The sequence below is a fragment of the Furipterus horrens genome, unplaced genomic scaffold, assembly GCF_987537825.1.
Source record: "Furipterus horrens unplaced genomic scaffold, mFurHor1.1.pri manual_scaffold_5, whole genome shotgun sequence".
In the NCBI taxonomy this organism is placed as follows: domain Eukaryota; kingdom Metazoa; phylum Chordata; class Mammalia; order Chiroptera; family Furipteridae; genus Furipterus; species Furipterus horrens.
Window position 1 is genome coordinate 74,705,680 of NW_028327175.1, and position 25,714 is coordinate 74,731,393.

A 25,714-nucleotide genomic window follows, 5' to 3' on the forward strand; every position below is an offset into this window, starting at 1 on the left:
GGTTAGAAGAGAAAGTAAGGTACATTACTCATTGGGAAACTTGTGGAAAGAAATGGGAGAGAGTAAGCAGGCGATAAAGTTAAGTAAGACTAGCATTCTTATTCTTAATGTGGTGAACAGGAGAAACTGCCGCAGTTAACTTCAGTAGTAGCCTGCTATATTCCATGTGTACATTTTTACCTTTTTTTTTTTTTTTTTTTTTTGTAGTGTACAGTTCTGACTCCTTGAATTTCTTCTTGCAGCTCATGTTTTCTGGCTAAACTTATGATCATTCCTATGAGACTTCAGTGAAAGTTTTATCAAGTGTCTTCGTCATCCCTGATGTGTAATTCTTCAACATGGACCTGCTACTTTAGTTAAGATATGACCAGCAATGAATAGTAGTAAGGTATGATTACATTATTCTTCTTAGTAAATTACTAAAATAGAAATAAAGTATTTTTTTATATAACTAAATAATTATTAAAATAATTATTTTTTCCTTTGAAAGTTTTGGCTTGTCCTGATATTGTACTGTTTATGTTATTCTCCTAGCTAGGCAGGCTGCAATTATTTTATTTTGTGTTATTTATCTTTTGCTTGTTATTTATCTTAGTGAATTCTCTGTCATTTATGATTAATTTTTTTTTCAATTAACACTTGTAATCAGCAGAATCTCAATCTATATGTCTTTCCCAGACTGTGTGCCCACCAGTCCTTTATATTCTTTTTTCTTTCTCTTTTAAATATGCTTTATTGATTATGCTGTTACAGTTGTCCCAATTTCTTTTCCCTTTGTTCCCCTCCACCCAGTGACCCCCTTCCCTCCAGTTGTCCCCCTACTTAGTCCATGCTCATTGGTTGTGCATATAGTTCTTCTCAATATCTTCCTATCTACTCCACTCCCTCCTACTATACTTCTTAATTCCTGTAACATCTCCGTCCTTTACCCCCCTTCACCCTCCCTGCTGACCTCCCCGCAAAGTGTTCCCCATACCTATAATTATTTTCCCACTCTCATTGCCTACTTAGTTTGCCTTTGTTTCAGTTCCCTAGCTTCTGTTGTTAGTTGTTGTGATACAGTTTTCATTTTAATCTTCATAGTTTGATACTCTTCCTCCTAAACAAGTCCCTTTAACATTTCATATAACAGTGGTTTGGATCTGATGAACTCCTTCAGTTTTACTTTGTCCTGGAAGCACTTTCTCTGCCTTTCTATTCTGAATGACAGCTTCGCTGGATAGAGTAATAGTGGTTGTAGGTTTTTGCTTTTCATTACTTTGAATATTTCTTGCTAGTCTCTTCTTGCCTGCAGAGTTTCTTTTGAGAACCCCTTTGTACATAATTCTCTTCTTCTCTCTTGCTGCTTTTAAGATTCTCTCTTTATCCTTAATTTTTGACATTTTGATTATAATGTGTCTTGGTGTGGTTCTCCCTGGGTCCAGTTGTTTTGGAACTCTCTGTGCTTCCTGGACCTGTTAGTCTATTTCCTCCCCCAAGTTAGGGAAGTTCTGCTTCATTATTTTTTCACGTAAGTTTTCTATTTCTAGTTCTTCTTCACTTTCTGGCAACCCTATGATTTGGATGTTGGCCCACTTATAGCTGTCCCATAGGTTTCTGAGCTTCTCCTCATTTTCCTCACTTTTTGTTTCCTCTTTCTGCACTGGTTGACTGTTTGTTTCTTTTCTATGTTCCGATTTATTGATTTGATCCCTGGTTTTCTTTCCCTCACCAATAGTTTCGTATGTGTTTTCATTCATTTCAACAGGGCTAACCTTCATTCCTTCTCCATCTTGTTAAGATCTGTTGTCAGGTCTGTAAGCATTCATATAACCAAAGTTCTGAACTGAGCCTCAGAAAGATTTCCTATCTGCTGAGCCGTTAGATTAGATATTTGCTGTCTGGTCAGCTGTGTCACTGGGATCTCTATCATGATCTGTGCCATCCTGACAGTTTTGTGTTTACCTTTGCTTCCTGGGCAAGGCTGTCACACCTCCTACGCTATATGGGGCAGAGCCCCGTGCACTCATTACAACCAGGCAATCCTTCTCACCACACTGTGGTATATTGCGTGGGGGCAGGGGTCCAAGATGGATTTCTGCTGTTCACTCTCCACTGAGAGACTGGGAGCCTCCTCCTCCATCCACACACCCTCTGGCTCTCACAGTCTGAGGCCATTGGGGGTCTGCCTTTCCCGGTGTTTGAATTGCGAGCTGACTGGTTTGGTCTGCAGCCTGGGGTGCTCCCCAGGTGCTTCTCTCCACCCCTAAATATGGGTGTTTGTGCTTACCGCCATCCCGCTGCCGTCACTGCAGCTGCCACCGCCAGCATAGCTTGACCTCTCCGCCCTGGCTTTGCTCCTCCTACCCATCTGGATGAGCACCACTTCTTTATAACTTCATATGTTGGACTTCCATGTAGCTTTATTTTCTGGAACTTCTGGTTATTTTTGGTTTTATGTTAGTTATATTCCTTCTTAGTTGTGGAGGGAGATGGAGAATGTCAGTCTAGACCTTCATCTTGGCCAGTAGTTGTCTCCTCATCTTGACAGTCTCCTGTGTTTGTTTACCTCTGCATCTTAGGTAGACCAGTCCTTTATTTTCAACTCCCTGGCACTAAACTCAATTATCTTAGTTTTCTTCTTAAACACTTACTCTTTTTTCTGGTTTATGTGTTTCTATTAATTATATTAGTCCCATTTTATAATATAGTCATATATTCATTTACTATTTCATTTATTTACTTGATGTATATTGATAGGCTTCTATTAAGTATAAGACAGTTGCTACTTTTGTGAGTATAATGATGAATAAACTGGATATCCTGTTCTTATAGCTTATTGTAAAGGGAGTGCAGGTTTAAAATTAAATTGACATAATAATTATAAATTGTGATAAATTTTGTGAAGGAAAGCAAAAAAGCAAATAATTTGATGATAAGAAGCTATGTTAGGGTGGTTACAAAAGGGTTTTCTAAGAGTTAGTATTTAAGATGAGTCTTATGAAGGAGGTATTTCAAGAGAGGGCAGTGTGTGTGTGTGTGTGTGTGTGTGTGTGTGTGTGTGTTGTTTTTGGTGGGGAAAGCATTAAAAGGAATAGTGATGTGAAATAAATTAAACAAGAGAAAGACAAATACTGTATGTTTTCACTTATATGTGGAATCTTAAAATGCCAAATTCATAGAAATAGGAAATAGAATGCTTGTTTCCAGGGGCTGGAAAATTGGGCAAATGGGTAGGAGCTGATCAAATGATACAGACTACCAGCTATAAAATACATAAGATCTGGGGATATAATGCACAGCCTGGTGACTATAATTAACAACAGTACTACTGTACTTTACACTTGAAAGTTGTTAATAGAAAAGATCTTAAATGTTATCACCACACATACACAATTGTAACCTTATTCTGGTAATCATTTTGCAATGTATATATGTGTTGAATCATCATTTTGTGCACCTAAACTTGCATCTGTTATGTGTCAATAGTATTTCAATAAAGCTGGGAGAAAATGAAAGAAAAGGAAGGAGTAGTGGGTACAGTGACTTTGAAGGAGGAAAGAGTGTGGTGAGTTTGAGGAACAGAAGAAGCCCCGGTAAGGGTGACTTGGTGAGGCAGAGATGAGTGGAAAGAGGTTATAGACCTATACAGTGCTTTGAAGGGTTTGACAAGTTTCTATTTTATTCTAAACAATATTAGCTTCTGTGTAAAGAATGGATTGTTTGGGGGTGAAAGAGAAAGCAGGCAGTATTAGGAGCTGGGCTGAGCATAGTGCTGGCCTGATAGGGTGCTAGCAACAAGAGAGGGATGGGTGGATTTGAGATGCACTTTTTTTGTGTCAGAATTTGTAGGATTTGTGGATAGTTTAGATGTGGAAAGGGGGAACATACTCAAGGAACTCCAAGATTTGTGGTTTTTGGGAACTTCTTTGTAGGTAGCTATCTGCTTTTCTCTTGCTGCTTTTAAGACTCTCACTTTATGTTTAACCGTTGGCATTTTAATCATGATATGTCTTGGAGTGGGCCTCTTTGCATCTATCTTGTTTGGGACTGTGCTTCCTAGACTTGCATGTTTATTTTCCTCCCCAAATTAGGGAAGTTAAAGAGCATTATTTTTTGAAATAGATTTCCATTTTCTTGCTTTTTCTTTTCTCCTTCTAGCATTCCTATGATACGAATGTTGGAATGCTTGAAGTTGTCCCAGGGGCTGCTTACACTATCCTCATTTTTCTTCTTGTTATTCTGATTGGTTGTTTTTTGCTTTCTTATGTTCCAAATCATTGATTCAATTCTCAGCTTCATCCACTCTACTGTTTCCCTGTAAATTGTTCTCTATTTCAATTAGTGTTCCTTCATTTCTGACTGTATTGTTTTTTATGTTGTTGAAGTCCTCATTAAGTTCTTGAGTAACCTTATAACCAGTGTTTTGAACTCTGTATCTGCTAGACTGTTTATCTCTATTTTGTTTAGCTCTTTTTCAGGAGTTTTGATTTGTTCTTTCATTTGGGTCATTTTTCTTTGTTTTCTCATTTTGCAGCTTCCTGTATTTTTTTCTATGTATTAGGTAGAGCTGCTATGACTCCCTGTCTTGGTAGCATGAACTAATGTAGTAGGTGTCCTGTGGGGTTCAGTGGCACAGCCTTCCTTATTACCCAAGCCGGGTACTTGAGGTATGCCCTTTGTGTGGGCTGAGTACCCCCTTCTGTAGGTGAGTCTTAATTGCTCTTGGCAGATCAATGGGAGGGATTTAGCCAGGCCAGTCAGCTGCAAGTACTGGCTGTGACCACTGACTGCCAACTTTGCCTTCCCTGGAGGATCAGCTGTCCAGAGATAGAGTGGTGCTGCTCTGTATCTGTTCATTAGATGCATGTGTTCTGTGGTTTCCTGGCTGGTGCAGGCCAAGGTCAGCCCCCACCTGTGTTCTGCCCAGGGCCACCCTTCCTGAGGTATAAAGCAATCTGAAATGACTGCTACTTGTGCTGGGCTTGGAGATTCCCAAGCGAAGCCAGGCTGTGAATCTAGGTTGGCTGCTGCTAGTGCTGGGCCTGGGGCTCACTGAGGCCAGCTGTTGCTTGTTTGAGAAGATTTAGGAAGTTGTGAAGCATGAGCCAACACCAGCCATTCATATGGAAAATAACTTGGATAGGCTGGTAAGTTGGGTGAGAGGGAGTTTCAGGGGTTCTCTAGGGTGGGACAAGAGTGTTAGCCAGGTTGATGGAGTCTGGGTTATGGTACGTGCCTACTGGCTCTGTGGCTCTGTGAGGGGAGGGTTCAAAAAAGGGACAATGGCCTCAGCCTACCTTTCTGTGTGGGAGAAAGCTGTCCCCAGCTCTCGCCTTGATGCCGGACACTTCAGTTCCTTCCTATATGCCACTGGTGCCTTTTAAGCTGCTACCCTGGTGCTGGAGCTCAGGAGTGAGTCTGAGTAGATGAGTGCATGTGTGGATTCTTTAAGAGGAATTACTTGGGACTCTCCAGAAGTTTCTTCCATGGACTTGATCCCTGTTGGTTTTTGTAGGGAGAAATTATGGGCACTTATCTTTTTGGCACTGGAACCCTGTACTGGGGGTCTGGTGTGGGGCTAGGACTCCTCACTCCCTAGATATTACCCCTAATTTTTATCCATCAGTTGTGGATGTGGTCCAGCCTACTCTGTGTCTTTACTTCTCCTACCAGTCTGAATGGATGTCGTTTTTAAAATTCTGTAGTTATCAGACTTCCATTCAACTTGATTTCTGATGGTTCTAAGGATGGTTGTTCTGTAGTTTAGTTGTATCTTTGATGTGGTTGTGTGAGGAGGCAAGCTGTGTCTCAAGTCTTTTAAGATTTTAAGCCAGTCTGAAATCTTCCCAGAGTGTTGTTCAAAGTTTTGATATATAATTTTATTTTTCAGATTTTGGAGCATCCTACTATTAAATGTACATCATACTAAATTCACTTGAAAGTGTTCAGCTTTTCTAAACTTTTGGAAGGTTCATTTATTTTTATATTTGTAGCTTTATCAGAGCATGTTTATATTCAGTCTTTTAGAATTGTTATTTTAGGTTTAAACAGAAATGGAATAGATATTAAAATAACTCTACAATTCTGTGCTACTTATTCTTTCAAGTTAATTAGCACTTATCTCTTTTTTTTTCAATGAAGAATTTTAAAGATGTTTTCTCAAACGAGAGGAGTTTGTGTTCTACGTGACATGCATTTGGCTGGTTGTTTTGAATATTTTGTTTTATTTATTTTATCCCTAGAACTGTTTGATGGGGTTTTCCACTTTGCATATGGTTATCTTCTTTTCAGAGCTGATAAGACATAGTAGATTAATGGGGTTTATAGGTGGAAGGTGCCTTAGAGATCATTCCTTCCTTCTCTTTCAGCTGAGATCTAGGAAGGTTCTGTGACCTGCCCAATATCATGCAGCTGGTTTTCAGGTTTGCTGAGATTACTGTGGCATTTACTCTTTAAACTTCAGTTTAAAGCTGGCCTCCTCTCATGTTTTCTATCTTCCTACCTCTTCAATATTTAACTTTGAAAATGTTCAGTGCTGTAGAAAATTGAAATTATAGGACAATAAATACCAATATTAACTTTCATCTCTCTTCAGGCTCTGTTAACATCTCCCCGCATTTTCTCACTTTGGAAAGAAATATATTTATGTATATTTTATATATAGTCATATTTTTATTTTTTTTAATTATTTATTTTTAAAAGATTTTATTTATTTACTTTGAGAGAGAGAGGAACAAAGGGAGAAAGAGAGGGAGAGAAACATCAACGTGTGGTTGCCTCTCACATGCCCCCAACGGGGGACCTGGCTCACAACTCCGGCGTGTGCCCTGACTGGGAATCCACCCAGCGACACTTTGGTTTGCAAGCCTGCGCTCAGTGCACTGAGCCACACCAGCCTCGGCTATAGTCAAATTTTTATAAAGCCTTTTGAAACTATATTAAACAGATCATGATATCACTATCACATATAAGAAAATTAACATTAGTTTAATAATATGTTTAGTGTAATGGTCCTTATTCAGACCTTCTTATTGCTCCTAAAAGTTTGTTTTGAGGTTTTTGGATATAGTAGTCAATTAGGTTCTGTGTATTCCATTTGATTCTTATGTTTCTTAATTCTTTTTAAATCTTGAACAGTTAATTTTTCTTTTTGTTTTTCATGATGTCTATTTTTTTTAAGAGATATAGTTTGTATATACTTAATATCTCTTATGGAAATGGCATGGTTTCTTGGAATATTATTCATCCAAAATTTATTGGCAATTTGCTTTTTCTTTCTAGTTCTCTCAGGTTGCTGGAGGTTTATTCTAACCTTTAAAAGAATCATTTCAACATATTTTTATTGTGGTAAAATTGGGATGCAAGATGATGTGTATTTCATTACATAGTGTTCACCATTGTTAAGTCTAGTTATATCTATCACCATTGACTTGATGCCTTTCACCCACTTTGCTCTCCCCCACCCCCCACCCTCTGAGGTAACCGCCATTCTGTTCTCTGTGTTTATGAGTTTGTTTTTGTTTGGTTTTGTGAGTCTGTTTTGTTTTTGTTTTTGAGATTCCACATATAAGTGAAATCATTTAATACTTGTCTGTCTTCTTCCTACTAATTTCATTGAATATAACACCCTCAAGGTAGATCCATATTGTTGATAGATTTCATTATTTTTTAATGAGAGTAATATTCCATCACACACATACACATATGCACACACAGAGACACACACACACATATCCTGGCTATTCTAAATAGTGCTGCAGTGAACACATATGTTGTTTTTTACATATATCTTTTTAAAAAATTGTTTTTCTCTTACAGTTGTTCCATTTTTCCCATTTCTTTCCTCTGTTATGACCCCCCCACCAGTCATTCCCTACCTTGTTGTCCATGTCCATGGGTCATTTATACTAATTCCATGAATAGACCCTTGCCCTCCTTTCTCCCTTCTCCCCCTCCCCACTCCCATCTGGTCACTGCCAGTCTGTTCCTTGTTTCCATACCTCTGATTCTATTTTGCTCCATTGTTTTGTTCATTAGGTTCCTGTATTAGGTGAGATAATATGGTATTTGTCTTTCGCCGCCTGGCTTATTTCAATAAGCATAATACTCTCCAGTTTCATCCATGTTGTCACAAAAGGTAGGAGTGCCTTCTTTCTTTCTGCTACATAGTACTCCATTGTGTAAATGTACCAGTTTTTTGATCCACTCATCTACAGATGGGCACTCAGGCTGTTTCCAGCACTTGGCTATTGTGAATAGCGCCGCTGTGAACATTAAGGCGCTGGTCCTTCTGAATTGGATTTTCAGGATTCTTCAGGAATAATCCTAGCAATGGAATTGCTGAATCAAAAGGCAGTTCCATTTTTAGTTTTCTGAGGAAATTCCATGCTGTTTTCCATAGTGGCTGCACCAGTCTGCATTCCTACCAACAGTGCACTAGGGTTCCCTTTTCTCCACATCCTCACCAGCACTTGTTGTTTGATTTGCTGATGATGGCCATTCTGACAGGTGTGAGGTGGTATCTCACTGTGGTTTTATTTGTTTCTCTCTGATAGCTAGTGATGTTGAGCATTCTTTCATATGCCTATGGGTCCTCTGTATGTCCCCCTTGGAGAAGTGTCTGTTCAGGTCCTTTGCCCATTTTTAAATTGTATTGTCTGTTTTGGTATTGAGTCATATGAGTTCTTTATATACTTTGGAGATCAAACTCTTGTCCAGGGTATCATTTTCAAATATGTTTTCCCATATGGTTGGTTCCCTTTTCATCTTGCTGATGTTTTCTCTTGCTGAGCAGAAGCTTTTTAGTTTGATATAGTCCCATTTGTTTATTCTTTCCCTCATTTCCCTTGCCCTAAGAGATATATCAGCAAAAATATTGCTGTGTGGAATATCAGAAATTTTACTGCCTGTTTTCCTCTAGAAGTTTTATGGTGTTGTGACTTATATGTAGGTCTTTTATCCATCTTGAGTTTACTTTAGTGTATGGTGTAAGTTGGTGGTCTAGTTCATATTTTTGCACGTACTTGTGCTGATCTGCCAACACAATTTATTGAGGCTTTTTTTACTCCATTTTATGCTCCTGCCCACTTTGTCAAATATTAATTGACCATAGAGACTTGAGTTTATTTCTGGGTTCTCTGTTCTGTTCCATTGATCTGTGTGTCTGTTCTTATGCCAGTACCAGATTGTTTTGACTACAGTGGACTTATAATATAGTTTGATATCAGGTATTGTGATTCCTCCTACTTTGTTCTTCTTTCTCAAGATTGAGGCTATTTATGGTCTTTTTTGGTTCCATATGAATTTTTGAAGTATTTGCTCTAGGTCTGTGAAATATGTCATTGGTATTTTAATAGGAATTGTGTTGAATCTATAAATTGTTTTGGATAGTAAGGAAATTTTAATGGTGTTGAATCTTCCCTTCCGTGTATATGGTATATGCTTTCATTTATTTGTATTTTCCTTAATTTCTTTCTTCAGTGTTTTGTAGTTTTCCGGGTACAGGTCTTTTACTTCTTGGTTAAGGAGTACTTAAATAAGTACTTCATTTTTCTTGTTGCTATAGTAAGTGGGATTTTTTTCTCGCTTCTATCTCCAGTATGTTATTGTTGGTGTACAGAAATGCCTTCGATTTCTGAATATTGACTTTGTACCCTTTTATTTTGCCAAATTCACTTACTAGGTCAAGTAGATTTTTAATGGAGTCTCTAGCGTTTTCTATGTACACTGTCATCTAAAATGACAGTTTTACTTCCTCTTTTCTAATTAGGATTTCTTTGATTTCTTTTTCTTGATTGATCGCTGTGGCTAGCACTTCCAAAACTATGTTGAATAGAAGTGGAGAAAGTGGACATACTTGTCCTCTCCCTGATCTTAGGGGGAAAACTTTCAGTTTTTGCCCATTGAGTATGATGATGGTGGCAGGTTTCTCATATATGGCCTTTATTACCATATGTTGAGGTATGCTCCCTCTTTTCCTACTTTGCTGAGTGTTTGTATTATAAGTGGGTGTTGTATTTTATCAAATGCCTTTTCAGCATCTGTTGATATGATCATGCGATTTTTGTCTTTTGTTTATGTCATGTATTACTTTTATGGGTTTGTGAATATTATACCATCCTTGCATACCTGAGATGAATCCCAGTTGATTGTGGTATATAATATTTTTAATGTGTTGCTGAATATGTATATTTTTTTTGAATTAGTGTGTGTATTATTTGGATAGACATGCAGAAGTGGAGTAGTGACATGGTAGTTATACTCTTAATTTTTGAGGAACCTCCATACTGTTTTTCATAGTGGCCACACTGATCTGTATTCTCACCAACAGTATAAGGATTTTTTTTCTTCACATCCTTCCCAACAGTTGTTACTTCTTGTCTTTTTTATAATGGTTATTCTAACAGGTATGAGATAATATATCATTGTGGTCTTGATTTGCATTACCTGGTTAATCAGTGATGTTGAACATCTTATCACGTGCCTGTTGCCCATCTATATGCCATGTTTGGAAAAGTGTCTATTCAGATTCTCTGTTCAGTTTTTATTAGGTTGTTTGTATTTTTGTTGAGTTGTGTGAGTTCTTTATATATTTTGGATATTAACCCCAATCTAATTTGTAAACATCTTCTCCCATTCTGTTTGTTGCTTTTTTATTATGTTGATGGTTTCCTTCACTGTGTGGAAGCTTTTTAGTTTGATGAAGATTCATTTATTTTTGCTTCTGTTTCAAAAAATAATTTTTTTGCTAAGAGTGTACTGCTTATGTTTCTTCTAGGAATTTTCATAATTTCAATTTTTATTAAAATCTTCAATATATTTTGATTTAATCTTTGTTTATAGTGTAAGATAGTGGTCTAGTTTCACATTTTTGCATGTGGACCTTCAGTATTCTTACCATCATTTATTGAAGAGACTCTTCTTTCTCCATTGTATGATCTTGGCTACTTTGTTGTAAATTAATTGTCCATATATGTGCAAATTTATTTATGTGCTCTCTATTCTGATTTGATGCCAGTATCATACTGTTTTGATTACTATAGCTTTGTAGTTTGAAATCAGGGAGTGTGATACCTCCAGCTTGGTTTTTCTTTCTCAAGATTGCTTTGACTACTTGAAATCTTTTGTGATTCCATACAACTTTTTGAATTGTTTGGTCTGTTTCTGTGAAAAATGCCATTGGAATTTTGATAGGGATTGCATTGAATCTGTAGATTACTCTGGGTAGTATATCCATTTTAACAATATTAATTCTTCCAATATTTCAGAATGAAATATTCTATTTGTGTCTTTTTAAAACAGTTTATTTAAAATTTTATTTTTATTTTTTATTTTAAAGAGGAAGGGTTGGAGAAAGAGGAGGGAAATATTGATGTGAGAGAGAAACATCGATTAGCTGCCTTCTATATATGCCCCAAATGGGGACTGAACCTGCATGACCAGGGATCAAACTGGCGACCTTTTGATTTTATGGACAATGCCTATCCAACTGAGTCACACCAGCTGGGTCTATTATTTATGTCTTCTTACTTTTATTTATCAATGTTTTATTGTTTTCAGTGTACAGATCTTTTACCTTCTTGGTTAAATTAATTCCTAGCCTAGGTATTTTATTCTTTTTTGATGCTATTGTAAGTGAGATTGTTTTCTGAATTTTTCTTTCTGGTAGTTTGTTGTTAGTGAATAGAAATGCCACAGCTTTCTGTAGATTGATTTTGTTTCCTGAAACTTTACTGAACTCATATATTAGTCTAACATTTTCTTTTGGTGCAGTCTTTAGGGTTTTCTATAGTGTCATGTCATTTGCCAATAGTGACAGTTTTACATTTTTATTTATTATTTGGATACCTTTTATTTCTTTTTGGGAGCATATACCATGTTCATAGATTGGAAGAATTGACATCAATAAAATGTCCATACTACCCAAAGCAACCTATAGATTCAACGCAATCCCTATTAAATTATCAATGACATGTTTCACCAATTTAGAACAAATATTTCAAAAATTTATATGGAACCAAAAAGACCCCATATAGCCTCAGGAATCTTGAGAAAGAAGAACAAAGTAGGAGGGATCACAATACCTGATATCAAAGTATATTACAAGGCCATGGTAATCAAGAGAATCTGGTATTGGCATAAGAACAGACACAAAAATTAATGGAACAGAACAGAGTGCTGAGAAGTAAACTCATGTCTCTATGGTCTATTAATATTTGACAAAGGGGGCATGAGCATAAAATGGAGTAAAAACAGCCTGTTCAACAAATGGTGCTGGGAGAACTGGAATGGTGCATGCAAAAAATCAGACTAGACCACCAACTCACACCACACACCAGAATAAACTCAAGATGGATCAAAGACTTAAATGGAAGCTGTGACACCATAGAAATCCTAGAGGAAAACAGAGGCAGTAAAATTTCAGATATCTCATGCAGCAATATCTTTGCCAGTATATCCTCTATGGCAAGGGAAATAATGAAAAGAATAAACAAATGGGACTACATCAAACTAAAAAGCTTCTGCATGGCTAAAGAAAACATCATAAGATGAAAAGGGATCCAACCATAAGGGAAAACATATTTGGAAATGATACCCTGGACAAGAGTTTGATCTCCAAAGTATATAAAGAACTCATACGACTCAATACCAAAACAGACAATACAATTTAAAAATGGGCAAAGGACCTGAACAGACACTTCTCCAAGGGGGACATACAGAGGACCCATAGGCATATGAAAGAATGCTCAACATCACTAGCTATCAGAGAGAAAAAAATAAAACCACAGTGAGATACCACCTCACACCTGTCAGAACAGCCATCATCAACAAATCAAACAATAAGTGCTGGTGTGGATGTGGAGAAAAGGGAACCCTAGTGCACTGTTGGTAGGAATGCAGACTGGTGCAGCCACTATGGAAAACAGCATGGAATTTCCTCAGAAAACTAAAAATGGAACTGCCTTTTGATTCAGCAATTCCATTGCTAGGATTATTCCTGAAGAATCCTGAAAATCCAATTCAGAAGGACCAGCGCGCCTTAATGTTCACAGCGGCGCTATTCACAATAGCCAAGTGCTGGAAACAGCCTGAGTGCCCATCTGTAGATGAGTGGATCAAAAAACTGTGATACATTTACACAATGGAATACTATGCAGCGGAAAGAATGAAGGAACTCCTACCTTTTGTGACAACATGGATGAAACTGGAGAGTATTATGCTTATTGAAATAAGCCAGGCGGCGAAAGACAAATACCATATTATCTCACCTAATACAGGAACCTAATGAACAAAACAATGGAGCAAAATAGAACCAGAGGTATGGAAACAAGGAACAGACTGACAGTGACCAGATGAGAGTGAGGAGAGGAAAAGGAGGAAATATGGGGAAGGGTCTATTCAAGGAACTCATAAATGACCCATGGACATGGACAACAGGTGAAGATTGACTGTGGGAGTTGGGGTGGGGGGCAGCAGAGAGCAATGGGGGAAAATTGGGACAACTGTAATAGAACAACAATAAAAAAATAAGTGTATCTTATGGCAAGGTTTAAAAAGAAAAGTATATTTAAAAACATTGCCAAGGGAGTCAAGAAAGATTGAAATAACATTGGAGGCTGTTAGTACAAGTGTAGAAAGATAGGAAGTCAGGAGAAGTCAGTTGAATCAATATGTGTAGTGACCAAAGTAGGGGAGCTATATGCCCCAGTTTGCCTGCGGAAGTCTCAGCTTCCGATTGTTTTTCTGGCGTAATGAAAACTCTCTTTTCACTCTTAAAAGTAGCCTAGTCCTAGATGATAAGTGGCATGCTCACCTTAAAAGAGAGAATATAGGGAGAGCTGATATATTTTAGGGAAAATGGTTTGATCAGGGGGAAGCTGGAGATTTCTTTGGGGTCAAAGAGTAGGTATAGAAGTAGATAAGACTCCAGAGAGATGAATGTAGTAGGTTATGACCTAAAACTAGAATATTAGAATTTAATACAGCAAAGATGGAACAATTTTAGGTTTAGGCAATGTGTAGTAGCAGGGGTAGTTGAAATGGAATTGGATCACATGGGTATTTGGAGAGGATAAATATTAGAAGTTAAAATCCCCATGGATGAACATAAGAGTTGGGTTAAAAAATATAATTTTAATGAACCTATTTGAAAGTACACATATTGAATTTGTAACCATTTTTACTTCTCACCACACTGTTAACTCTTTTTGAAGGAAAAAAAATTGTTTGACCTTAATTAGATCACATAGGAAGATCAAAAGGCAAGAGTTATCTAGATAAGTTACATTTCTAGAATTTATGGTTTACAAGGTTATATGCATTGTGATCATACTTAATTTTTTAAACCTATTGTTCTTGTTTTCCTTCAAATTAGCAATGTTTCACAAACATGTTCCCCATTTTCTACCTGTATAGTCTTGGTCATGTTTAAATTTCTACTTAGAAAGAAACATTGCTCCATCACATGCTCTTCAATGGTCTCTCTTGTGTGGGTGTGTTCTCTCTCATGCTTTATTAGTAATGTGAGAAATGCTCACAGTAAAACACCAGACACAGGACTTCAGCAGCAAAGCGAGGTGTTTATTCACAAGTCTGCAGTCGGGTGCACAGCCAGCCAGGGGCATGGATGCCGAAGTGGCAGGAGCCAACTGGTTTTATCCCTAGTGCAAAGTAGTCCCTCCCCATTTCTTCATTAATTGAATACTCCGGAGTTATAATCTAGCGCGATTGTCTAAGGGTAATACGTAATAGGTGTGACGTAATAGGTAATAGGTCTGTCTCTAACTCCCTTTGTTTTACTCTTGACTCAGAGACTGACCCCCTGATTCGTGATTCAATTACAGAATTGGTCTTAGCTGTTAATTATTTCCTACTGATTTGAGAGTCACCAGCTTCCTTGTTCCTTACAGAAATGACTACTTTTTAATAAGTCTCTCCAAAGTCTGATATGTTAAATACTTGATCTAGTCTAAACTGCAAAGTAGATATCACTATCCCCATTTTGAAGATAAGAAAATGGAGCTTCCAGGAGGTTAATTAAAATGTGTTGTTACATAGATATTAAATGATAGAATTAGGATTTCAACCCAAGAGTATTTCCAAAGCCACCTCCTACATACAGGCTTGCCAACAGACACACATATATGTGTGCTCTTTTTGCAAGTACCCCTCAAGACCTGTGGAGATGTTCTCTTTTTTAATTAATATTTTTCCCAGTTTTAGTGAGATATAATTGGCATATAATATTATGTGAATTTAAGGTGTACAATGTGATGATTTGATACAACGTATATTGCAAAATGAAGTTCTCTTCTTAATAAAGGTTTTTTGAGTCTTCTACTCAGCTATTCTCTTTCCTTTTTCTGTGTCTCTAACACTTTGTACCTTATGCTTCTATTTCTGTAAACCCCTCCCTGATGGCCATTAGAAATGTTATTCATACTTCCTCTGGTTCCCCACTGAATCTATAACCAATTTGTATGTGTGAACCTGTTGAATTATATGACATTTGTTTCCAGGTTTGTCACCCCTAAAAGGTTGTGAGCTTCCTGAGACTAGGGACGGTAATCTTATGTGTCTTGGTATTGTTGGCACTGAGAGATATGCCTAGCAAATAGATGCTCAATACATGTTGCTGAATGAATTGTATCATTGCTACCTGTGAACTTGTCTGTTTATTCTTCATACACTGTAAATTATTTGAAGGCAATAATCAAGATTTTATTAATCTTTGTATCCCTAACATTATCTTTCCCATGGTTACTCAATAAATACCTATTGATTTATATTAATACTTTAAAACAGAGGAAAAAATTTCTGTTAATCTGCTAAATGTTTTAAATGTCAGTACTCTCAAATACACTTTTGAAATGAAAAAAGTTAATATAAAAGCAAGCATGCTGTTCATTTGTTTATGGACTTGCACAGTTTGTATTGTGTTCTCTTTCAGTGGGACATTATCATCCATAATGCTCTTTCAATAGGCTGCCCAATCCACTGCTGTTTTAGTTGTATTTAATTTATTTTTAAGTTAAGTTAGGAGCAACCTTTTCAAATAAAGAAAGCATAGGAGTTTTAAATACTGTTTCTGTAAGGTGGCCAATGTCAGCATATATTAGCTGGTAATGAATAATGTTGTCTGCAGAGTTTAACTTTGGTGACTGTTCATTCCTGCCTGTTTGCTTCTGACACAGCACCTCACTTTGTATTCATATGTGGTCAGATTTTTGGTTTGTAACTGTGGTTATTACTTGCCTGCTCTGAGGCTTTTTGTGACTTTCTGTCTTGCTGCAGGCAGCTTGATATTTTGTTTAAATAGTCACTGTTTCTGACCTCTGTCAGTGTAAAAGCTTATAAGAGGTAAGAAATACCATTAGATAATTATTTTTGTACTTTAACTGGCTAATGATTTTGTAATGTTTTATTAGTGAATAAACATATCCTGTAAAGTAATTTGATCCACGAAGTGATTTTGATAGGTCTATTAGTCAAGGATTATAAATTTAAACTCTTAAAGAAATAACAGTAACAAGAAAAAAAATTCAAGCTCTATTGAATTTCCTGCTTCTCATGAGAATATCTGGTGGGGGAAGAATGAAAGATTTGCTGTTTCTATTACATAGTTTTTATTCACTTATTTGCTGATTTTTCTAAGTTAGCATACCTTTAGTAGTATCTTTGTCAATATATTCAATATATATGAAACTTTATTTATGATATATAAAAGCAATATTTCCATCTATGTAAATGGAGAATATAAAAGTTGCTGGTTGTTGAGCCAAAAGCTGAAAACAGTAGGTATTTTTAAGAAACAATGCATATATCCTTATAACTTATAAGAAATACCATGGAAATTACATTACCCGGCCAAGGAAACTAGTTATGTGTTTTATATTTTGCTATTTATTAACTTTAGTTTTTGTTTCAGAAGAATATATTTGTAGATCTACTTTGTATAAAATGAATTTAATTTTTGAGACTATAGCAATTTTTATGGTCCTTTTAAAGTTTTTAAAAATTATTTATGGTGAATTGAAAACTCAACATAACTCACTTGATGGGAAACACCAAACTGAATATCATTAAATGGGGTGGATTTAAATAAATTTAAATAGTCAACAGTTTATTAGGATTTTTACTACTTTCACTCTTTTAGTGATGCTATTTAAAAATAGACATCTTTATAATAACATGTATACACTTTTGTATAATACTCTGTTTCTGCCTGATTTGCACTTGCTATATATACTCTAAAGTATAGGAATTTTTATATTAAAATCTCATTTACAAATTTTTAAAAAATGGGTTTGCTCTGGCCATTATCTATAATAAATTGAACTCCTGCCGTGTTGTGGGCAGTAAGTGACCCGCAGTGACAGAAAGATGAAAACTCCATGGTGTTCTGACTTCCATGGGCTCACAGCGCAGTGAGAGAAACATGTCTGAACAGTTTGAATGCACTGTGAGAAGTGTTGTAGTAATTACCAATATGTACTTGATCCCTGAGATCTGAGGAAAGGGAACACTTAAGTCGGCCTGGGGTGGTTGTGTTTCTGGTTGTGGGGATGGCCAGAGAAGGCTTCACAGAGAATAGAACTCCAGTGTTTAGTTGTTGAGAATTCTCCAGGCAGACAATGGAGGAAAAACATTTGGGATGATGGAACAACATCTGCAAAGGTGCAGAGATATGAGGATGAGGCATTTAAGGAATCATAAGTACTAAGTTGTGGTACTATGGCTGAGGGTGGAAAGTTCTCTGGGGCCAGCTTTGATTAACCTGTATGTTAGAGTTGTAAGGTTAATACCTAGTATTAAAAGTAATAATAAAATTAATACCTGGTGTTGCTAAGTGTCCTGAAGATTGATGAGTGCAAAGTGGGGACCATGAGGGCATGGGAGAATCCATGCACAGTGCTATGCAGCCTCACCCAGTTAATTCATGTAATGAATTTTTTTGTCTACTATATGCAAGGCACTATTTCAAGCAGTGGAGATATGGTGGAGAACAGAACAGGGTAATTCCCTGCCCAATTGGAACTTACTTTACAAATCATTCTGATATAATCTACCCTTTTCACCTACCATCCTCTTCCATCTTGGCCTCCTGTCTTTTGTCTCTCTTGTAATTTTTGGCCTATATTATGACAGTATATAATTCCATTCCAGTTTCTTTTCATCTTCCTCATGGTTAACATAGGCAGCTCTATCCTATTACTTCTAGAAGAATATTGCTGAATTTGTGACATCCTCTCCACATTATTATTCTTTCTTTGAGCTATAGTTTGAGGTCTGAACCTTACTTTTGTTTTAATTGAAATTTCTATTGATTTAATTGTAGATTAAAATGCAACTGTATGACATAATAACCTCTTCTACACATTTTCCAATTTCCCCCAATGGTAACATTTTGCAGAACTATAGTATAGTATAGTATAGTATAGTATTATATCATATCAATGTATTAACATTGATACAAATTCACTAATCTTACTCATATTTCTCTACTTTTTATTATAGTCATTTATTGTGTGTATATTAACTTCTATAAAATATTATTATATGTCTAGGTTAATGTATCCGCCACTAACTACCATCTAAGTACTGAACACTTCAAACACTCCTGTAATCCCTTGTTTTCCCCTTTTGTAACCACACTCAGGCCCTAAACCATGACAACCTGTAATCTATACTTTTTCCAAAATTTTGTCGTTTCAAGAATATTGTATAAATGGAAGCATGTGATAGTAACATTCTGGAATTGGCTTCTCTCATTTAGCAGGATTCCTGGAGATTGACCCAAGTTGTTGCCAGTACTTCTAGTTTTTTCCTTTTTAGTGTAGATAGTATAACATGGTATGTGTTCACTTGTTGAGGGATCTCAGGGCTAAATCCAGTTTTTGGCTATTACAAATAAAGTTGCTATGAACATTTGTGTGCAAGTTTTTGTGTGAGCATATGTTTTCATCTCTCTAGCATGAATATCCAAGAGTACAATTGCTGTGTCATATAGCAGTTGAATATTTAGTTTTATAAGAAACCAGAGTCACTGTACCATTTTGTCTTCTGACCAGCAACAAATGAGTAATCCAATTTTTTCACATTCTCAAAAGCATGTGGTTGTCATTGTGTTATACTTTAACCATTCTGATAGGTTAAAATAGGTGTGTAGTGATACCTCATTGTGGTTTAATCTTATGGCCAATGGTGTTGAACATTTTTCATGTGCTTCTTTGCCATTTTTATACCCGTTTCTGTGAAACGTCTGTTCATATCTTTTGGTTATTTTCTAGTTAGATTGTTGTTTTTAACTTGAATTTTGAGAGTTTTTTTTTTTTTTCCTGTATTCTAGATACTAGTGCTTTGCAAATATTTTCTCCCAGTCTGTAGCTTGTCTTTTTATACTCTCCACTTGGGCTTCCACAGGGAAAATGTTTTTACTTTTGATGAGGCCCAATTTATCTTTTTTTTTTTCTTTTATGGATTGTGTTTGTATCAAGTCTAAGAACTCTGCCTAGCTTTTGGATCCTGAAGATTACCCCCTCTTTCCCCCCTTACCCCTGGCTTTTTTTCCTAGAAGTTTTCCAGTTTTATGTTTGCATTTAAATCCAGGGTTAATATTTGTTTAAGGTATTAGATCAACATTCTCTCTGGGGCAGAGGGCAAGGGACCATAGCTACCCAATTGTTTTTGTACCACTTCTTAAAAAGACTACTTTTCCTCCATTGAATTGGCTTTAGACCTTTATTTATCAAAAGCAGTTGAGCATATTTGTGTGCGTCTATTTCTGTTCCGTCGATCTGTTGCCTATGCTCTACCAATTTCACAGTCTTTATTTTTGTATCTATATAGTATCTTATTTACCAAGATGGATACATTTCTTTGAATACTCTTTCAGCCCAACTCTGTCTTCTTCTGGAACTCAGATTATACAAATGTTGCATCTTTCATTATTGTCCAGCAAATCTGCAAGTCTTTGTTTTGTTGTTTCTTCTTCTTTTTTTCCCCCGAGTCTGTTTGCTCTCTGTTGTTTTGGATTTGTCGAATTGTTTTGCTCTGTCCTTATAGTCACTGACTGTATCCTCTCTCATCTCCACACTACTACTGAACCCATCTTGTGAGTTTTTAATTCCTGTTATTGCATTTTTTAGTTCCATAATTTTCATCTGGTTATTTTTATAGCTGCTATTTCTTTGCTTAGATTTTCTATTTTTATATTTGTTTTAACATAATTTTTAGTTGTTTAATAAAGCATTTTTATGATGGTTGATTTAAATCCTCTTCAGATGATTCCAAAATCTGGTTCATCTTAGTGTTGACATTAGTTGGTTGTCTTTTCTCCTTTAAGTTTTGATTTTTTTTCTGGTTCTTGATATGACAGGTGATTTTCAGTCGAATCCTAGATATTTTACTTATTATATTAGAAGGCTCTTGGACCTATTTCAACATTTTATTTTCATAGGCAGTTTGTTTAGGTTAAGCTTGCAGGTCTTAGCCTATTTTTGTGGGTTGTGCTTTTAAGAACAGTTTAATTTTCAGAGTCCTTTTTATTGTTATTTTGGTTTGCTTTATTTATCTGGTACCATTTAGGGCTTCCACTGGTTCCTGCTAGTGCTACTTGAGCAAATAGATGCTTTTCTTAAGCTGAACTACTGGATGTCTATTAGTAGGGAAGGGGTGAGATAGATTTCATTATTGTGCCACCTAGCTGCCCTGATGTCTGTGGGCAGAAGAGTCTCAGGGTCATGGAGAACAAGGAGCTTCTTGGACTGTTGCTCTTATTTAAGTTAGGTGCCTCTTGTTATTTCTGCTTTCCTGCTCTGATGCCTCTGGGTAGGGAACAAGATCCTTGGATCTGTGGGGACAAAGAGGCTTCATGACCTGATTTCTTGCTATAGCTGGGACTCTAGCTGGTTCTTCCTCCCTGGTTCAATTTCCTGTGGCAGAAAAGGGACTCTCAGGACTAGCAGGGAAGGAGAGTGCTTCCCCTGACTGTTCATTTTGTGTGGGACTCATAACTAGTCTCCCTTGTTGGTGTATCTGGCTCGCCCAGTGTTGTCAGATGGACACCTGTGGGATCCTGGGAGGAGTTACCCTATATGGGCTGCCTTTTGTTACTAGGCTAGAAGTTGGGAAAAGTCATGGGGTGAGGGTTAGAGGGAAGGTGACCAAAAGACACTGCCTCTGTGCTGTTCTTCCAGTCCTAGGGCCAAAGGAGTTTGCCTTCTTTCCACCTTCCACGGTTCTTTAGTTGTCTCTTGCACTAGTTCCAGTGTTTGTAGTTGTGTTTTATGGAGTGCAGTTGGGAAAATGGTCTAGGGCATCTCATATGGACCAGCAGCTGGGTTTTATTTCTACTTTTGGTTTCTTTGTCATGGGAGCATGGAGGTAAAGAGGTAGGGGGTGAGTTTGGCTTTGTTAGGGACACTGAGATTTACTCTCTTTTATGAGGTTCCATTAAACATCTGTACTCCTGGGTTTAACTTCATACACCAATTCTTCATAGAACCCTGGAAAATGGCAAGCCAAGGCTGCCCTTCCTGCATTTTCTAACATTGTGTCCTGGAACAGAGGCCTGTCTCTTAGGTATTTTCTTGATTTTTCCTAGACTGGCTTAGTCACTCTCTACCTGCTCTTTTCATATTGGTATGTCCAAAGTGAAGTCTGAGGATTCTGTTGGCTCTTTTTACTTAGAATACTTCTTGAAGTTGAGGTCACATTGCCATGCCTCCTTGAGTATAGAATTTTTTCTCTTTTTTTCCTTTGATACCATGCTGTCAAACTTGCGGTGCATATAGTTGTACTCCTTTATTTGTTGATATGTTTGAATTTTTAGTTTTTATTAAAAATAACTTTTTGTTCTTTATACTAGTTATTAGTATGAGCTTTTGAGGTATGTTTCACTAATTATACCAGCTTTACCTTGTGCATCAAAATATATTTAGAAACAAAATATATTCTGTACACACACATAAAAGCATATATTATAAAAACTGGAAAAATGCCTTTTTTGCAATTTTTACATCTCCATCAGACATTTGATAGAACTACTATCTTTTACTTTTTTTCTGTCCTGGCATCTGTAACTCTGCCAAATCTCTCTTATTCGTTTGTTTACTTAATCTGTAGCCTTTGGACTCTTTTCCTCTCATTCCTCAAATGACAGATGCTCGTGGGTATTGTCTTTGACTCTGCTTTTCTGTCAGCATTCAGCCTGATGGTTTCATCTCTGGTTAGAGATTCATCTCTGGTTAAGCAATTGACTCTCAAGTTTGGATGCTTGGCTTTCATATTTTATTTCCTGCTAACATGAATGTAATTTTTAAAGTTGACCATATTCTCATGCCATATTTGTTGATATTGTCATAATTTTGTAATGAAAACTTTGAAATTGTCCTTGGATTGTCTTCTTTTTTGTTCCCTAAATTCATTCACCAAGTCAGTGCTCTTTCATCTTAATTCTCACTGGCATTGTCAATTATAGAATCTCATTTCTCAAGTTATATTGCTCTAATAACTTATTAATTTGCCTTTTTATAATTTAAAAATATTATATTTATTTTTTAGGGAGAGGAGAAGGGAGGGAGAAAAAGAGGGAGAGAAACACCAATGTGTCAGAGATACATGGTTGGTTGCCTCTTGCATACTCCCAACTGGGGACCAGGCCCAAAACCCAGGCATGCTCCCTGACTGGGAATCGAACCTGCAACGTTATGGTTCACATGCTAGTGCTCACACCAGCCAGGATTTAATTTGCCTTCTTATGTTTCTTTTTTTTTTTTTTTTCCTCTCTCTCTTCAAGGAATTCTTTATGTAGCTTCTAGATTAAAATCTATGTCTCTCTTTATTGAGCTATAACATACATAGAGAAAGTCACAGGTGCTTTCTCAGCTTGATGAAATTTCACAAACTGAACATACTTGTGTAACTTCCCTAGCAAAACAGTCATTTTAAGAATTACATTTGTGACTTTGTTATGTTGCTTTCAAAACCAGTTAATTCAAGGAGTTTGAGCCTTATTAATTTCCTTAGCAGTGGAGTAGCAGGAGAAAAATGGGCATGTCATTTACAACTGCTTGTCACATATAGTTTGATTTTGGAGACATCTCTTCCTTCACTTCATATCCACTTTTTTGTCTCATAATGCTCTTATTCCTGAAATACATTTCCCTTTTGACTTTTTATAATCTAAATCAAGGTTGTAATTTCAGCCCTAGCTCATATCTTGACATTTCCAGGGATCTTTTCTGGGCTAGTGAAGCTTTAATTAATTTTTTCTTTTTCTCTTCAAAAATTCATTAATCTTTTTTTCTTTTTGATTCTAGAGAGAGGGGAAGGGAGGGAGAGAAACATTAATCAGTTGCCTCTTGCACACATCCTGACTGGGGACCAAATGCACAACCCAGGCACGTGCCCTGACTGGGAATTGAATGTGCAACCTTGCAACCTTTTGCTTTGCAGGACAATGACCAACCGCATGAGCGTACTGGCGAGGGCTTCAAACATTTTTTAATTAATTAAATTTTAAATAGGTAATATTTGTACATTTACGTATAACAAAATCCCAATGTACAATGTGAAAAATCTCCCCCCCACTCCTGTGCCTCAGCCACTATGGGTTCTTCAAGAAATACTGTTATGCACTTACAAGCAAAGTGAATATTTAATATTCTGTCCTCTTTTTACACAATACCAAGTTCTGTATCTTACTTTTTCAATCAGTAGTTCTTAATGGTAGTTCCAGATTAATACACAAAATGAATCATCATTTTTATTAGGGCTGAATGATATTTTTCAGAATGAATATGTCATGATCAGGACTCCTGCATATGGTTGTGAAGATTGGATACTGAACAAATTCACATAGACTTTGATTTGAATGCCACTCCCTAGAATTATTCAGTTATAATGAAATACAGTAGCCTCGATTGTAATTTATTGTACTTAGTTTCTTTTGGTGAGTAGTTCTAGGTTTGCTTTTCTTTCTTCCTTTCTTCCTCCTGCCCTCCCTCTCTTTCTTTTCCTCCTTTCCCTTCCATTCTCTTCCTTTCCCTTTCCTCCCCTTCCCTTTCTTTCCCTTCTCTTTCTATTGTTATTTCAAACACTACTGAAATGAATTGTCTTATAAATGCCATTTGACATCTATGATGAAATTTCCTGTAGGATATTATTCTCTTAATTCTTAAAGTATTTATAAGCTCTACTAATTCAACAATTAGATATGGCCTTAATTTATTATGGAGTTGTTTAAAATTTTTTTTATTTTTAATACCTTAAAGAGTGGTACCATATATTAAGTTATTTTATACTCACCCTGATCTAGACTATTGTTGTATGTAAGTAAGCCCTTTGGGTGGGCTGGAGTGATGATCAGATACCTTCCAGATTCTGTTTCCAGTTTTATTCTTCTGAGTTTCTTTTAACTGTCTGATAATGGGAAAAAATATTGTCACAGCTTAGACCAGAGCTAGATGTATTTAGAAGCAGAAGCAATATTTATCCCAAGTATTTAATATAATGAACTACAATCTCAGATGTATTTTTTAAAAAGTTAACTTTCACCTGAGTGTATATATATATATATATGTATATATGTATATATATTCACTGAGACTTAGTTGAGCTGTAGGTAAATAATAGAAAAATGTTCATTACAAATTTTTGTGCCCCATAAAGATGCAGTTGTATCAAAGCAAAATACTCAAAAGTTACTACATACAAAGTGAAAAAAAAAAACTGTTATTAATCATACTCTAAGTGAATAAATCAATTACTTTACATTGACTTTTTTTATGTTAAGGACCATTTAGTATCCTCGTTGCTACTTTGGAAACTTTGAAAAAGTGCAGTTTTCCACCGCCTTTCCCCCTCTTCTACTTGTTTGCTAGATCACAAAACTGGACAGTTTTCAGTTGGGGAAAATTGTAATTTGTTCTCTATTTGGAAAACCCACATTTTAACCATCTTTTTAGATGATATCATTGAGGTTAGACAGAGAAACCTCTTCTCGTTTTTCTGTATAACTTAGAGAATCTCAACTGAATTAACAAGAAATTGACTTTGATATAGATGAGCCAGAACTAAACACAGAAGCTGTGTTTCTTCATTTCTTTTAACTGGCCCTGAAAAATTCACTGCCTGAAAGTCTAGGAGGCTGGAGAGCAAAAAAAATTCTATCATAGTTTTCAGAATTTATAGCACACAAGCGAGAACAGTATTCCTTCACTTATCGTGGTATTACATTCTAGACCCCCCGCGAAGTAGGAACCTTACATTTATTCTACACTTTTAAACCTATGTAACTTTAATAACATATGTATACAGTACTGCAAAATCTTGCAATATAGCGAAAAATCCGTGATAAATAATTAAATATAATATTTTTTAAAATCCCACGATATAGTGAGGCTGTGATAAGTGAACAGTGATATAGAGAGAGACTACTGTACTTGGGGAAGTTCCTGATAACTGACCTTTAGATGATCGTGTTAAACTGTAGTCATAAAAAATACAAGGGGAATGGGTCAGCACTGGGACCCGGTCAGCTGCTCCCCCAGTTCTCCCCTCAAAGCCACCTCACCAGGTTCTCCCCAGGCATCTCTGGTCCTCTCTGCCTTTCCTCTGCTTGAGCCCATGTGATAAGATGTTTCCAGCTTTTGGTTTTGGAGCCCAGATACCTCCTCAGTGGCAGATTTCCCATGAATTTCCCATGATCTTTAATTCATCCAACCCCTAC

The 25,714-nt window shown here is 36.5% G+C and overlaps 1 protein-coding gene across 2 annotated transcripts in view; it reads left to right on the forward strand.

Moving 5' to 3' along the window:
• The first annotated feature begins 214 nt into the window (after positions 1 to 214).
• FER (FER tyrosine kinase) overlaps positions 215 to 25,714 on the forward strand; it is a 451,604-nt gene continuing 426,104 nt past the window's right edge. For both annotated transcript variants that reach the window (XM_090276547.1, XM_090276548.1), the window contains exon 1: positions 215 to 388. The gene's annotated coding sequence lies outside the window, so the exon portion shown is untranslated. The remainder of the gene's footprint in view (positions 389 to 25,714) is intronic.